The following is a 17,907-nucleotide window of genomic DNA, read 5'->3' on the forward strand; positions in this document are numbered from 1 at the left end:
TTACGACTTGTCTCAAAATCACAAAAAATCGCGACAGTTTGATGTGAAACTTTATCGATTAACCTACGACAAAAACGTACGCAACATGTCAAAAGCCATGGGACATGTGTGCGAGTTTACAAAGGATAGTCTTAATTGCTACACGTAAGAGGAATTCGAATTTTCTTCCAAACCAACAATGACATCAGATGAATTTTGAAGAGAATAAACATGCGACATATGTATCCTATAATTACCTTACAACAATTCACAGTAATGTTTATGTAGTAAACATATGTTCATTGAAAATTTATGTACAATTTCTAAAACATAATTATTTTACATATTGATGTGTCAGACATGAAATAGATTGAACATACTCCATAGTCGGAAGATAGTTTCAGTTTTGTATATGATGTGTACTTTACACAACTGTGGAACTATTCTGAAGTTTCGTGTTTTCGGGTTAAAATGTTGTCAGTATAGTTTTCATCATACATTTTTTTTCGTAAAATACCCTCATCAGTCTAGGAAAATTTTAGCTGTGATTAGACTGATATATGATATTTGCTATACAACTGTGAATATCATCATACGTATATTTCACTATTATACATGACATGAAACGGAGACGAAATAATGTTATTACTATGTCAACAAGGGCTAGCCTTAACATACGACACAATAAATGATGTTTTTTTTATACCATGCCAACAACTTCCCAACATTACTCTTTTTTTTTTCAAGTTTAAAAAAAAACGTATCTTCCTAAAATAAAAATATGTTTTGCACATTTCCTATCATTCTGACTTGGAGAGTTATTTCTGTTGACAGAAATAACGAAAGTTCCGGTAAATTTCTCATTTTCTTCATTGGAAAATCAACACAAACAAGCCGTTTGTAGTATTTATATGAAGTTGTTATGTATATTTCAAATCTTCTAACTATTTGGAGCGTCCGGTTTATTAACTATTTAAGTTATTTCCGGAAACTAATTTCTTTTGAGTAAATTGTTGTTCTTTTATCAGTTGTAATAATCTACAATAATTTGAATAGAATAGTATAATTTTAATGAAACATTAGAAGCTAAAAGAAACAAAGTTGACTAAATGAGGGCATTCAACTATAAAAACGTGCTATAAATGCATTGAAATAGAAGGTTATTATAAAGCAATCTTTGGCCAAGCTGTTTTATTTTATCTTTTTTGTGGGGTGAATCTAAAGTATGTTTTCCTTTTTTATCAGATTCAACGATAATTATTTCTTGTCACAATTTTTGTAATTGAGTTGATAATGATAACAAATTAGACTTTCGCATGGAAAAGGTATTACTTGGATCAGTAAAATATTGACAAGAGAAACACATCCCTTTTCTGATTCAATGATGTATAGATGACTATAAAAGTACTTTATTCATGTGTCATGCTTTGACGCTTGTTTTATGATGATGGGGTGTGAAGCGTCCGTTTTACCAATCATTTTGTGAAAATATCCAAAAATGATAACGTAACAAGAAAATGAATTTCTACATGTATTTTTTTTTTTGCTCCCAATTGTATCAAATTGATAGGTCACCGTGCATTTTCTCAAGCTACAGGTCGTGACAAAATGACACATTTTGTATAGATTATACAGGAAAAAACACCATTATGTGATTAGAGGCTAAACTAAATGATAGAATTGTAAAATAAAATACGAGAAGATAGCTTTTCTAAAATGCTTTGAGAATATCAAAAGAAAAGATAGTGCGTTTTTTCGGATAAAATACGAAATAGTATATTTCCATGTAGATTCCTCCAGAAAATGCACTATTTCAGAGTTACCTCCCCTTAAAATGCCAATTTAAGAATATTAAAATTCATCCAGAACTTATCAACACTTGTACAAATATTTTTATTTATAAGTTATAATCTTATAAATTTGAACATTAGTTATCTGTATTCCTGCATCAAATTTTGCTAATGTGATTGAAAATATGCACCTTTGATTTTTCTGTTTTTCAGTTATAATCCAAGATGGCGAAAGACACCCATATCACATTAAACAGATTGAAAAATATTTTCATATATCGCGTCATGAAGAGTAAAATAAAACAACTATTGTAAAATAAATGATATTTATGAATGTAAAACATTTTCTGAGTACAATGAGGAATAATTATGTAACCTACAGAATTTATTGATAATACCTCAGTTGTTTATGTTAAATCTTTCATTTGCGCCAATATTTCATGTAAGTACAGGAAAATACAGGTAAATACAGGTAATAATAGTATAAAACATAAACATTTTCAAAAAGTGTTTTAATAATGAAGAAACATATTCTTCAGAAATACAGGTAATAATATTATAAACATTCGATAACCTATATATGTGGTCATCAAAATATCACAGAATTCTTTCCTCTGTTTGTCTCAGATTTGACTATGTCCATCTTGACACCTCACACTGGACTGGTCATGTGAACACTATATATATAATTGTTACCTTAGTGACTCTCAGTTTTGTATTAGAAATGAGTATGAACTCACACATATATCCAGGGGGGGGGGTATGTACAACAAAAAAATCGTAAATAATATTTAACTTTCCGTTATGTTTATATTACCTGTCATACCTGTAAAAATGGCGCAAAAGAAGGTTTTTTTTTTGGCGCAAATGATATATAACCTTGTGCAGTGTATATAAAGTGCGAATCCAGCTAGTTCATTTTTACTGTTATATGCGGGTATGTCTATTGTAGAATAAAGGATCATGGGAAAACTCATCTTCGCTAGCCAAGGGTTACGATCCACTCCCGCTCTTCACTGTGAAGAGAGCGGGAGTGGATCGTAACCCTTGGCTAGCGAAGATGGGGAAAACTGTATTTGTTTACGTTTTGAAAATATCAAGTTAATGGATTTTAATGTGACAGAGTATATTTTTACGTATATGATTTATTAGTATTTTACATTTTATCATATGCCAGATATTAGACTTTATTACTTTACTCTGATTATTTGATCTTTTGGTTTATAGTCTACTATCTCTTTACACTTTAGAGATAAAACTTATATAGAGACATTACATTTAGTGCTCGTGATTACTCACTGAAGTTTCCATACTTTGGAACAACTGTAGTTATTGGAAATTACATTCTTTATATCTGGTAAGTAGATTTTATATTCTTTGTGGTGTATGAAAGGCGTATGCAGTGCATGCTATACAATTCTGCCCGTTTATAGGTAGGTTTGCCCATAGACCTTAGATATGATAGGAGTAAGATAGTTGATGTATTAATCTGAGAATACATGATTTGAATCTGTAGTTTGAATGTAGAAAGGGAGATTTACGAATGATTTTGAAAGTGATCTTGACCTTTCAGTTATGGATCTATGACGTCACATTGACAATTGCATTCATATTGTCATATATGGTTATTCTGTGTAATAGCTTGATTTTATTATATCAGTCTTTAATATGTTGTATTTTATATAAGGGATCACTATTTTCCTAGATCCTAGTATTTACTATTGTGTATTATTTTCAGGACACATAGTTTATGATGTCCCTGTAACATACTGGTTTTACTGTAGATGTTAGATTTATAACCTGGTTCCACAGATTGGTAAGGGTCATATTATATTATATTGTACCTAAATAGATATTATACATTACAGTAGTGCATACGAACTTAATAGAATAGAATACTATAGTGAACATATAATAACCTTTGTATGAATGACACTCGTTTATGAAGTACGATACATTCACGGGGTACATTCGACTTGTTTATAATACGCTTGGTTGATTATAATGATATACTATTTGAAATGACTTATCAAAAGTATGCATTTATATTAAGAAAGATATAATTGCGAGTGTATTGTATATTGTGAATGTCACCGCATTCTTGATACTCAGTATAGTTTATTGTAAATGGAATATATTATTATTTACGATCTTGTAACATTGTTATTACGCCAGTATAATATTTATATGTTTATAGTATAAGACTTTGATAAGACTGTGATATTGATAAATGTGATAACTATATGCTATTGTTATTGCAGGGTTATTTATTTCCTATGTTTACTTAATAAAGTGATGTCAAAGAACCCTAGACTTGTCGTTTATGGATACCCCGTAAAACACGACTATCACATTAAGTTAAGTTTTAACATATTTTACATGTCTTTATAATATACAAACAAAGAAGTAAAGTTCAAATAAGTGTTATAAAAGCATCATAATATAGCATATCGATCATTGAAAGCGATCCATTTTAACTATAGATGCGATGAATTATCACTGTTAGTGCAGTCATTATTAATGTAGAATTTTCAAAGATGCGAGGAATTTTTATTGTAGAATTATGTGATAAATGCACTTGCAACAAATGAAAAAAAAACTTAGTTGATGACTTTAGGATTTATGATACATGTATTTTCAAATTGAAATACAAACTCCTCATTCATTCCTCATCAAATATATAGCTTTTCAAACTTGTAACAAAAGCGATTCTCAAAATGTCATATTGTATTCTTCAGATTACGTTTCTCCTTGATTTTAACTTATATAGGGAATCACTGGAGCGTGACAGCAGCGGGCCCTCTTAGGCAGTCAGTGGGCCCCTACTTATGAACAATTCTAGATCCGCGAATGGATACTACCGCAGAGGTAAAACCATGCACATTTGGGTTATTGTACACGAAATGCATGCTACAATTCATTTTTGTTGATTTTAGACCCTTTGGAACTTTTGTGGGCTATTTCAGCAACTAGGCAAAAAATCACAAAACTAGATACACGGTTAGATTCAGCAAGTTAACGAATTCCAAATATCTATATTAAAGGACTAGCTATAAATTTGGACCCCACAAAATTGAAAAAGGGACCAAAAATATAAAAAAAAATGCATGCATCGGATACATTTGTTATTGAAGGCATGACTGTAACAATAGGATGAATATACAAAAATATCTTATTCTGGGGTCTCATTGGGGGGTTCTGATCCCGGATCCCGCTTACTGTTTTGGCAGATTCCCGTATTCCGCTTATTATGCTTATATATTGTTTTGTCAGATTCCCGTATCCCGCTTATACTATGCAGTTCTAATTTTTTGTAATTATCCATGTCCCGCTAGACTTCATTTCCAGTTTTTCACTACACAATCATTTGACTTTCACCTGTCACGCTTGCAAAAAATCGGCAATCCGGTGTGACGCTTATACCCAAATGCGACCCACTATTTTACTCTATTTTGACTCATATTAAAATTAAGCCCATTATAAATATATTAAAAAAGTAGCGTAGATTTTTTTATCCCTTTTTATCCCGTCTCGTTTCGTTTTTGAGCCATATATAGATGTCGTATGTGACAATGAGACAACTCTCCATCCGACGGTCACAATTTATAAAAGTAGACAATTATACGTCAAAATACGGTCTTCAACATGGAGTCTTGGCTCACACCGAACAGCAAGTTATAAAGGGCTCCAGTGTAAAACCTTTTAAACGGGAAAACAAAGGTGCAATCTATATCAAGATGTACGTAATTAGCGGTGAAGTGTAATGGAAATGGATATAAAAAAATAAGGATAAAGATCCCTATACGCTTTATAAGAAACTAAATGGAATACATTTGAAATAAATGTTATTTCAATTGAATTTATTAGAGTGTTTTAAAACCAAACTTTCCTCCGTAAGTTAAATTTTATCAAATCTTTCTCTTACTTTATCTATTGTTTGAGCAAGTCGGCTAAATTAAGGCTTTACAGCTAATTTCCTAATGCATGTAAAGCAAAACTTTGGTTGGCTTGCTTGCTTTGTTTGTATAATTGTTTATACAAACTTTGTAAATAAGATTGACATTTTTAAACAATATGAATAGGCATAGTTTAACCTGTATTTTTAATTTTTGAATTAAATTGGGTGTTATCATAATGATTATCCAATAAAAAGAGCAAGCATATTTACTCACCATATCTTTGAAATAAAACCTTTTGGAAATCAAAAATCATTAAATAATCCATTTTTTTATGAATGAACTACTGTAACACATCCCTTTAACAAATCGCACGTGGTAAATAATCACATGAACAGAATTTAAATGTAATTGAAATTAACATTACAAAAGACTTGATGTACGGTAACTTTGAAACTGCTTAATAAATACAGGTAGCTTTTGTGAGAAATAAAGATACAAAACAAACTTTATTTAAAAAAATTATATATGGTGAGAGGTAAAGATATATAGATCGATAATGATTGCAAGTACATGTACATTTGTACACATCTTCGCTAGCCAAGGGTTACGATCCACTCCCGCTCTCTTCACAGAACGGGAGTGGATCGTAACCCTTGGCTAGCGAAGATGATTTGTACAAGAACAGATAACATTTTTACTGAGGGTTGATGTTAATAATTTATAGTGGGAGTTTTTTTTCTCATTTGATTTTTCCCCGACAAATGAGACTGTAACAATTGGGGCCCCCTTAGTTGCTCCCCTGGGCAACTGAGGGTTGATGTAACAGGCGATTGTTAATAAAATATGTTTTATATTTAAAAAAAAAAAAAAAAAAAAAGAGCAAGCAAATCAATTAAAGTCTTGCTCTACATGCTTAAAGAAATGAGCTGTAATAGATAAAAAATAAATAAATTATACAGTGAAAATGCACCGCATATACAATACTAATGATTCGCTCCACAGTGAAAATGAAAGAATAGTATCATTATTCGACAGTAAACATGACTAGCATTACGAAATCATCATAGTGGAATTTAGTTAAATATGAAGAAACTGAATGACAAAACATATTCTACGTTATACAACTATTATAATTGTATTAAAATGAATATTTTTACTGCAACAACATCTCACCTGTTAGTTACAAAGCACCTGCACGATCTGTTCGTGAAATGTCCTAAATATTCACCTATTTTGGTATATATTTCACAGCTGGATGGCTATAGGCGCGATAAAACCCCGCTCGCATCTCTAACTTTGTTTTATTAGTATTATGTATTTCTGAACATATACATTTTAACTAATTTTCTTCATTTCTTCAAAAATAAAAAAAAGTTCGTCTGTTTATTTATCATTCTACATTAGACATTTATGGCATATACAGTAAAAATGATATTTTAGGATCCGCACTTTACATACACTGCTTGTGGCGCAAATGAAAGGTTTGATTTTTTTAAAATTGGCGCAAATGAAATGCGCCCAATCCTAATCACAATAAAGACTCTTAATCACTATAAAAACAAGCATATATGTTACAAAGAAGCACATAATGCCAAATTAGCAAAACATAGAGACAATAATACATAAATTTACCATAATACAATAACACAATATTGGGAGATAATTTAAACTCATAGAAAGATTTTTCCGAGGATTTTTCAGGTATCGATGGAAACGCACTTCAGAAATATAGTTTATTTAAGGTAGCACACTACACGGATTTTTTTTCTTCCAATCTCCAACATTTAAAATGCTGTGACTTTCTTATGACTACATATATATTAATAAAAGAGGTTTTAATAGATAATTAATGATTAATCTTTTAAATGAATGCAGTTTTTTTGTTATGCAATCATTATGTAATGAATTATTATGCAATTAATGTCAAAATCTTGCTCAGTTCACTTGAATGAATTCAGTTTTGAAATCAGTATAACTACACAAGAAATTTTAACGTTATCTGAATCAACAAAACAGGAGCTACAAAAGGGTGTCTCAAATTATCGCTATTTCTCTCATAAATCTGTAATTAAGAATTGAATGCTTCTTTTTGTAAATTTATTGGGTGGTAAAAGCGTTGACCGAAGTACATTTTGTATGAAGCGCGGAAGCGCTTCATTCTAAAAATGTACGCACGGTCAACGCTTTTACAACCCTATAAAGTTTCAAAAAGAAGTATTCAATACTTATAATTACATTTTATTAGCTAAAATCATGAAAACACGATTTTTATCCAGTTTTATTTAATTCACCTGTGCACTTTTTTGTGGGACCCCGTGTCATCATGCACGATAAATGTTATTGTCTGATGCAATTGTTTACGGAATAACATGTTAGCCAATCAGAATAACGTATTATAATGAAACTTACATCTAATGTAATTATTTGGTGTTAACATCCTTACCACATAAAAGTAGAGATTTTTCTGTTCGATTATGTGTAAAATTTGTTCTATACATTCTAACCAAAATATGACACTATTTTGTAGATAATGGCTCTAGGTACAACATATTATTGAATCAACCCTCTCGGGGTATCCTTGAAGAAGCTAATTTCATTTGAAATTGGAAATTTCTTGTAAAATTTTGTAGACACAGTTTAAATTATAATTGATTTCAAAATTGTTGTATAATACCGACATTGCAATAATTTGAAAGAGTTATATGTTAGTTATGCATATTTAAATACAACTTTTATAAATTCAAGCATTATAAAGAAAATTATAGAATTTTAAAACTGGGAAATTGGAGGTATAAAATATTTGTATTGTGCTACCTTAAGAACTGTTTTGAAACTAAAACATATTGCACCCTACACTGCCGAAGGCATAAAATATTGAATTGAATCGGCTTGGATTAATTGAATTATGTCTCTTTACGTGTAACTCTACATAAGAATCCGTAACAAGATATATTGTATGAAACGACTTATTTGAAAGAAATCTCTATGTGACTGGTATACATGTTTTTCATATCCAACTAAGTAAGACATCACGTGACTTTTGTGACGTATACTAGCCGCCATTTTGTATTATATTTCCCCATATAAAATGCATATATGCTTCAATAAAGTTTAATTTTCTCATAAACCTGATTCGTGTTCTTACTTTTGCAAATCGATCCTTGATATTCATACATATTTCTATCAAACAATGTTGGTCTTAACAGTTTAATTTTTGATTAAATTCGGTCAAATCGGAATCGTAAAACATGCACATTTTCTCGTCATTTCTCCGTTGACTCAATGTTAAATTACCGATACCCATGTCTACGTTTACAACAAATAAAGAAATTCTGTAAATAAAACACAAACTTTGCAAATCGATGAAGTATATTCAGACATATAGCTGGCGAAAAATACTACTTAAAACAGTTTAATTTAAGGGCAAATTCGGTCAAACCTCGATTTAAAAAAGGGAATTTTCCGAGATTTTTCAAAATGGCGGCTGATGAATCATATGGAAATGTTGCATCAAATCAATGATTTCTATAGTAAGACTTTCCTAGATTATATTTGATATTCTATAAATAATCTCTGATGTTTCTGTTAAATTCCTTTAGTGATATTTCGATATCATTGATTTCAAAATTTCTTAATAAAAAAAAATATTTTAAGTGTGACACATTTATTTTGACAGATATTCATCCAGGGGATACTGTTACCAGAAAAAGTTTACAATATCTTAAATAAAAAAAAATCTCTCCTTTTTTTTAAAGGTGTTTTCAAGTTTTCTGTATATTTTATCTTTCTTTAGAAATATATTTATACATTCCTTTTAAAACAAACAAAAAATGTTTTCATCCTAAGAGAAAATAAAACAATGTCCAATTATAATATATAATATATATGGAAGTTTTTAACGACCTTGACTGGCTATACAGCCCTTGCACGGTCGGCAATTATAATAGAAAAATATTCTATACCTTAAAAATATCATTCCTTGACCGGCCAGGTGAAATATAATCTTATAATGTTACATCATAAAATATTGCCAGGTAGACGTGCAAACCAAAAGCAACCAGGTGACATTCAACATCCTGTCAGTGTGTATACATGTATTACCAGAGTTTAAATTTTGTGATATACAAAAGTTTTCATAAATGTACAAATAAATATCTTCTCCTTCCCATGTCAAATCAGAAGAAGTATGTTTCATAATAAACTTTAGGAATATATGAATATTATGAAAATTTCTTTAAAAAAATAATTTTTGCTTAAAAGGCATTCTAATATTTTTATGTTTCTATAATTAGTTCAAAGAAATAATCTGATTCAAATTTTAATTTAAATGAATTTCGATCATTGAATATCAATTTATAGTTATTTATTTTTTAATTCAATATCTAAAGCTAAATCCAGGCAATGAATCGATATAAAGTTTAAATTGTATAAAAAATATAGTTATTGTATACATTCCAACAGAGACGTATAATACGATTGGTTTGGTTTTAACAATATTGTATGTATCCGATATTATCTATGATATCGACAGAGTTATCGGTCCTGAATATGACTGATATAGTTGGGTATGCAAACTTGTCAAAACTTTTACTAAATTTTATCATCAGTGCATCAGGCATCATTTGTAAATCAACGTGTATATATATTATACGTTTAATTAAAGTCATACGAAACGAGTGAGTGGTGAAAAATAATGTTTGTCCTATTCTTGAACCAATGCATGTATACATCATAAACATACATCATAAACTTAGTCCTCTGTGCACGATTTTATCATTATTTTCGCTAATATATCATATAATTGTCAATTTTTCCTCTCTCTGTTTGTTATGAATTAACAAATATGCAGCTCATTAACTGCTGTGTTTTGAAGCCGAGTTTTACCGATTGTCACCTTATAGTAAACAAATCACAAAAAGCATGGGTATTGAACACGTGTTAAACATGTATAATCAGATATTTGTTTATTTCAATGACAGATCCATGCGTAATGTGGTCACCGGATTTTTACGAGGAGGGTTACGCTTGGGTCACTGTGCATACGGAAAATATGTCGGCGAATTGCTTCCTGGAAGCAAGCAATTAAAAATAAGTAAACTTCTTCTAAATGTGGACAAATTAAAGAATTTTTCTCAGAAAAAAGTATATGTACATAAGATGTATAATGAAAACTATCAATTTAGTTATAAAAAAAACATATGCATATTTTTTTTTAATTTGAGGTTTCTTATGACTTTAATATGAATTCACCCATCGTGTCTTTGTATCTGCATTATACTTATTCATTCTATAACCAGTTGCTTTCATGACACTGCATGGTTATGTCCTTACCGTAAAATTCATGATGACATGAAACTAAAATCCCTTAACGGGAGGGTTGTTGATTTTCAAATGCAAAAGATTGTTCGAGATGAAGTTTAGAGCTGGCATGTTCTAACTGCTTTGATGATTATAGTCATTTTGCATTTATTCTTCTGTTACATATTTTAACATCGGAATCGACTTCTTTTAATCTGTGTTTTACTGTGCGTTTTGCTGTGTGTTTGTTAATTCCAATAAGCTTGGGTTAAAGGGGATGTTGAGATATAACAGACCATATTTAAATGAAGGCAACAGTAGTATACCGGTGTTCATATGTCATAAATCGATTGAGAGATAAACAAATCCGGTTACAAACTAATGACGAGGTAAAACATCAAATATAAGAGGAAAACAAACGAACAACAAGAACACTGAAGTAAGAAAAAAACCTGCTAACATACATAGAAATAACAATGTAGACGAACCCAGAGGTTCAATATGCTGACAAATAAGACATATGTGAAATGTACCGAAAAAAACCCAAAATTTTAAACCACTTACGACACAACACAACACAATATCCAACCGGAGTGACTTACAAAAGAAACATCATGATTAAATACATGACTATTGGATGTATTAATACCGTGACACGTCATATAGCATAGCGAATTAACACTCGGAAAACAGTCACATTTGGGACGTTCGGTACTAGGCAAACAAGACGACGAAAATGCAAAATCAATTACAACCCAGACTTTCATTATGGCTTATATTTCGTAATTTGTATTCTGATGGATAGTTGTTTAATTGGCAATCCTACTACATTAAATGATTGTTTTTCTATTTTTTTTCAAATATGTTTTTTTTTATCAATTCTAGATGATTAGATGAAAGAATTGTCTTCTTTTTTTTAAATTCCTTAATAACTCCATCGTGTATTGTTTCTTAGGAAATAATGATTTGCTCGCTTAATTTGACGGACCCAAAACGCTCTTCAGGGAACATAATGGATTGTACTAATTTCGTCTATTCCTTAGATTCACACAAAGGGAGAATGATTTTAAGTGCACGATAATATTACGTTTGATAAATTTAAATGTGTTTTATATTTCTTAAAAGGGTTCATTCTTTTAATCCGTCAATCTGTATTTTTGTCCATCTGATGAGTTAAGCCTTTTTCAACTGATTTTTATAGTTCGTTCTTATGTTGTACTGTTATAACACTGTCCTGGGTGAGGGGAGGGTTGGGATCCTGCTAACATGTTTAACGTCACATTATTAATGTATGTGCCTGTCCCAAGTCAGGACCCTGTAATTCAGTGGTTGTCGTTTGTGTGTGTGTAACATATTTGTTTTTCGTTCGTTTCTCGTTTGAATAGTTTAACATTGTCTTTTATAGCTGACTATGCGGTATGGGATTTGCTCATTGTTGAAGGCCGTACGGTGACCTATAGTTGTTAATGCCTGTGTCATTTTGGTATCTTGTGGACAGTTGTCTCATTGGAAATCATACCACATCTTCAAACTTGTCAAACTTCATTTCCTTGAATGTGTCCATTGGAAACTTAGAAATGAAATGTTTCATGAGGAAAGAGTTAACTATATAGAATGTAATTTTCTCAAACGTTTTTCTGGATAAATTGTTTCCAGGGGAAATTTGCAGATTACATTAGAACTTGATATTATATTAACTGTTACGAATGTTATTTCGTTAGACGTTGTGGTGTATGTAAATTAAGAATTTCCCAAAGAAACTGTCAATAAACAATAATGCATGTTCAATGTTTTAAATGTTGTAAATGTCATTTCCACAAATTCATATAATAATAATATATGAAGGGAACACGGCGAAACTAGCAGAATACAATGGTTTTATGTGAATGTTTCTAATTTGTCTGACAAAGCAATCATAAATGATCAAAGAGTTTGATACTATAGTGGCGGTATCATGACATAAGTGAATGTTTTGTTTTCAAGTAGTCAGCACTTTTGTGTTGAAAATTAATATCTTGTTCATTTTCTGCAAATTTTCAGTTAAAAAATAATGAATGTTTGTCAATTCAAAAAAATAAAGTTTTCCCCCTTCGGATTCTTTTATTTGTATTTGGAACAACATGTCAGATGTTTTGGTTTTAATATTTTATAATTTTGTATTTGATTTTGGCCTTCTATTTCTTTTGAATGGAGCCATATGATGAGTCTTAGTTTAAACATATTTATTTATAGTGGATTGGGAAACAAGTTTTGCAACTTATATTAATCCCTTTCCACTTTGCGGTTGCGAGTGCTGCCTTGTAGCGGCATTATCCTACTCTTTTTCGAAATCTACAAGGGTGTCTTTAACGTGCAAGAGATATGGCTCTCTCTTAACACGGGTCAGCCATTTATTGTCCACGTCCGACGGACTATAATCGTTTCCTCAAGACCATACTCGCAAAATGGTGTCAAGGGAGAGCCGAAAATTGAGTTCTTGAAATTTTCATTCAAAACGGGAATCGAACAAGGAACCTTTGTGTTAGTAGTCCGATGCACTAACCACTACACCACGGCTCTCTTGAGTCTAATTGATTCTATCGTACTATCTATCTTATAAGCCTATTATCTGTAATGAGATTTTTTTTTATACATTTGAATGTCATACTAATGAATGATCAACATATGTTTGAAAATGACCGCGCTTTAAATTGTATCGTGTACTGCTTGCTAGTGAAATAATGCTGTGCTTCTGTGTTTTTCAGAACCAACATATTTTTAAACGATCATATTTACTTATAACTGTGTTAAACTTTTAAAATTGTCAACATATTTCAAGCATTTTTGTCTTCATTACAAAATTGATAAATGATATGGTTGTCAATGAAACTTTTTTATGAAGACAAAAGGACAAGATGGAACGAGGGCAAGTCGCAGTAGTTCCTTCAACAATAAACGAAACCAATATTGTGTTGTAGGCAACAGTAGAATACCGCTGTCCAGAAATCATTATTCGATTAAGCAAAAAAAAAAAAAAAAAAATAAGTAATAAACTAAATCCGAGAAAATCAACATATCAACTATAAGAGGAAGACAACAGAACCACAGAAAGTGAAATGTACCGAAAACACACAATTCAAAGCACAAACGAAATAGGCAGACAACAAACTCAGCACAAAATAATCCTTCGGACTCATAGGTGTAAGAAAGGAACAATAGAATACACAAAAGCTGGATAAATAAATACCGAACCACGTGGTCTTCAACTGCGGACAAAAGACAAAACAAAATATCAAATCTGACTTACAAAAGAAACACCATTGCATAAATGTTGGATAATACGTATAGAAATATAGAAACACGTCGAATAGAAATACGAAATTACACTCGGCAAAGCATTCACATTATGGAATAAATATGTTATACGACGTCTACATATGATTTACCACAATCTAAGACGTGGTTAAAATGTTGTAAGTTAGTTTAGACATATACGAATCGTGAAGGTGATGGTGACCATACAATTTACCGAGAGTGTTACTTCTAATTTGTTGTATCTCTGTCTGGGCAGTTTTTTCGTAAGCACGTGCGCCCCTGTATATGGAGTCCGTATAGTGTGAACATGCACGAGCATAACGTATCAATTGAGATATGCAAATACCATACGAAGGGATTGTACCGGCCGACAAACCCGCCAAAAATGTTATCTTATGGTTGCATGTCGTAATTGCTACACAGAGGTTTTGAAATATGAACTATAAATCAATATGCATGAATAGCAGCCGTGCACTTTACAAAGAGTCAGTGCAGTAGACAAGCTAGGCTTCCAATTAATTAATGTTCTACGACTAATGTTTCAGTTGTTTTAACCAGTTTCCTTACCTAAATATAAGAAATTATGATACAATGATGTTATAAACATAAAAGTAAGAAAATAATGAAATTAATTAATTTTGAAGTGGAAAATTATTTTCATGCTCTACCTAGGTTCATTATGTTTGCTGTCTGTGCAAATGTCCATCCTTCTCTCCGCCCGACCGTTCGTCCGACAAGCCCGCCCAAGATATAATTTGGTGGTGGTATGTCGTAAATGCTACACAGATGTTTTGAAGAAGGAACTATAAAACAATCTACATTAAAGACCGTGCGCTTCACAGAGAGTCAGTCTTATAGTAAACAATCAAATAATTACCACATCTAAGCTTTAAGTCGGATATCTTTCACGAGCTTATAGGACTGCTCTTAACATTTAAAAATTTCTACTATGTATTGGCTATCTAAACCTCACAATTATTTGTGTCATTTGGCTTCCAATTATTTAACAAAGCAATTATATTTAGAAAAATAATGATTTAGTATAGTATACGCAACTATCCTACTCTATTTGATTTCCAATCTAACTGCGCCATTAATTATTTAACAATTAACTTATTGGATTTATTTGAATTTGAATTATTTAATAGATACATATCAGACGCCTGCTCCTAGTACACAATTCTGCTTCCAGACAAAACGGGAGAACTTGATTCATGTGGTTTTGTGATGAGGATTCTTCATTTATGATTTATATTTAGTGCATACCATTTGTTGAAATTATAGTCTGAATTCTATACAGCATATTTGGATTTGTTAAATATGTAGTAGTCGTTTGTGGATGTGATTCATAAGTGTTTCTCGTTTTTCGTTTTTTATATAGATTAAACCGTTGGTTTTCCCATTAAAAAGATTTTACATAAGCCTTTTGGGGGGACCTTTATAGCTTGCTGTTCGATTAGAGCCAAAGCTCCGTCCGTGTTGAAGACCGTACTTTGACCTTAAATGGTTTACTTTTACAACTTGTGATTTGGTTTGAGAGTTGTCTCATTGGCGATCATACAACATATATCTATACCTATGTAGAAAATATTCCATGATATCTAAAGCACTGATGCAGACACATCGTAATAAGCAATACAAATAAGTTCAGTTGATTGGAAACCACAATAAAAACGAAACATACAAATGAACAAATTCTAAAGACACAGGCGCTAAAAGGCGACATGGTTAAGATGTATTGTTAGATCTAAACGAACCTCCTAATATCTACCCTATGTGGACAACCACTAACGGGAAGGATTGTGCCTGATATTCATATGATGAAATCATAATCTTTCAATTAGTTTAAATGAAGTCTAGAGCTGGCATGTCAGTTAACTGCTAGTAGTCTGTTGTTATTTATGTATTATTGTCATTTTGTTTATTTTCTTTGGTTACATCTTCTGACATCAGACTCGGACTTCTCCTGAACTGAATTTTAAATGTGCGTATTGTTATGCATCTACTTTTCTACATTGGGTAGAGGTATGGGGGAGGGTTGAGATCTCATAAACATGTTTAACCCCGTCACTTTTTTTGCGCCTGTCCCAAACCAGGAGCCTCTGGCCTTTGTGAGTCTTGCATTATTTTAATTTCAGTTTCTTGTGTACAATTTGGAAATTATTATGGCGTTCATCATCACTGAACTAGTAGATATTTTTTTAGGGGCCAGCTGAAGGACGCCTCCGGGTGCGAGAATTTCTCGCAACATTGAAGACCTGTTGGTGACCTTCTGCTGTTGTTTTTTCTATGGTCGAATGTTGTCTTTTTGACACATTCCTCATTTCCATTCTCAATTTTGAACAGACATATTTGAATGTGCACAACAAAACACAGTTTAAACGAAGTCTGCGCATAATGACAATTATAAAATTAATTAAATTAACAAGAACTACAAGCAGTTACTGACAATGCTAGCGCCAGAGACATTATCAAATTGGTCGAAAGATTATGTGTTCATCATATGAAAATCAAGCAAAACACCTCCCGTTAAGGGCCAAGGACGTGTCATCATAATTTATACAAGAAGAACATTCAACTACTGATTTTAAAATAAATATGTTCATTTACGCTGCAAATACCATATGAATTAATCAATACTTTTTTTTTTAAATACAACTTTAATGACTAGACAACAGTACCGTTACTATATTCCTTGTGAACTAGTCTTTTTAAAGGTTTGTCATTTTATAGTGATTAAAGTTATAACACAGTATTGACTGCTGTGCCCCATTTTTAAAAAACACATTTACCTATTATCTCTGCTTGTTTTACGAATGCATTATTGTCGGTATAATGAGATGTGATAATCCTACTACAAGTGAGAAGTTTAACTAGCTTGAAAACTGGTTTAACCAACAGTTTTCTACATTAGAAAATGTCTGTTCAAAGTCAGGTACATGACAATCATTTAAAAAATTGGAAAAAGTTCTTTACAAATAGAGCAAACAAATATGTTGAATATATATTAAACAGGCAGACGCGACAGACATGAAACTAAGGCATACGGCATCTTTCAGTACACTAAATTTAACTAATTTAAAAAGATGCAGTAGCACAGCTTCTTGTCATTTGACCAGAAGTAATTTCTTAAAACATTCTAAAACTGTCAAATAAAAAAAACACATAAGAGAGCGGTTATATTTTCATTTTATATGTTATAAATAATATTATAGTAAAAAAAGATGGAGGTTAAGTACCACTTTTTAGCCATGACGTTGTCAGTTTATTTCGGATTTATGAGTTTGACTGTCCGTTTGGTATCTTTCGTCCCTCTTTTAAGAAGTTTCTGTATGCTGAATGTATTTTCACAACAAATGTCTACATTTGTGGTAAATTAGCAAAGCGTTTTGAACAGAGCTTTACAAATTTTACGAAGTTTCATAAATGTTGTTGACATATTTGGTAGGTCATGGAACCTATATCGCATTGTTAATCACCCACACTTCGACATACCACACTGTCGAACTGTTTCGCAATCACTGTTGAAATATCTTTTAAGTGTTATTTCGTTATCACTTTACAAAGTTTTTTTTAAACAATAAAGGCATTAATGAATAAAAATGGGAACACGGGTGATCCTATTGGAAGACTAACCGATTGAAGAC

At 31.4% G+C, this 17,907-nt stretch overlaps 1 long non-coding RNA gene across 1 annotated transcript; it reads left to right on the forward strand.

Annotated features, from left to right (window-relative positions):
• Positions 1-3,029: 3,029 nt before the first annotated feature.
• Positions 3,030-4,122, forward strand: LOC134711509 (uncharacterized). The gene is made up of 3 exons (XR_010106193.1): positions 3,030-3,126; positions 3,508-3,585; positions 4,031-4,122. It is a non-coding gene; the product is annotated as an uncharacterized LOC134711509 (long non-coding RNA).
• The last annotated feature ends 13,785 nt before the right edge of the window (positions 4,123-17,907 follow it).

Source organism: Mytilus trossulus, chromosome 1 (assembly GCF_036588685.1).
Source record: "Mytilus trossulus isolate FHL-02 chromosome 1, PNRI_Mtr1.1.1.hap1, whole genome shotgun sequence".
Taxonomy (NCBI): domain Eukaryota; kingdom Metazoa; phylum Mollusca; class Bivalvia; order Mytilida; family Mytilidae; genus Mytilus; species Mytilus trossulus.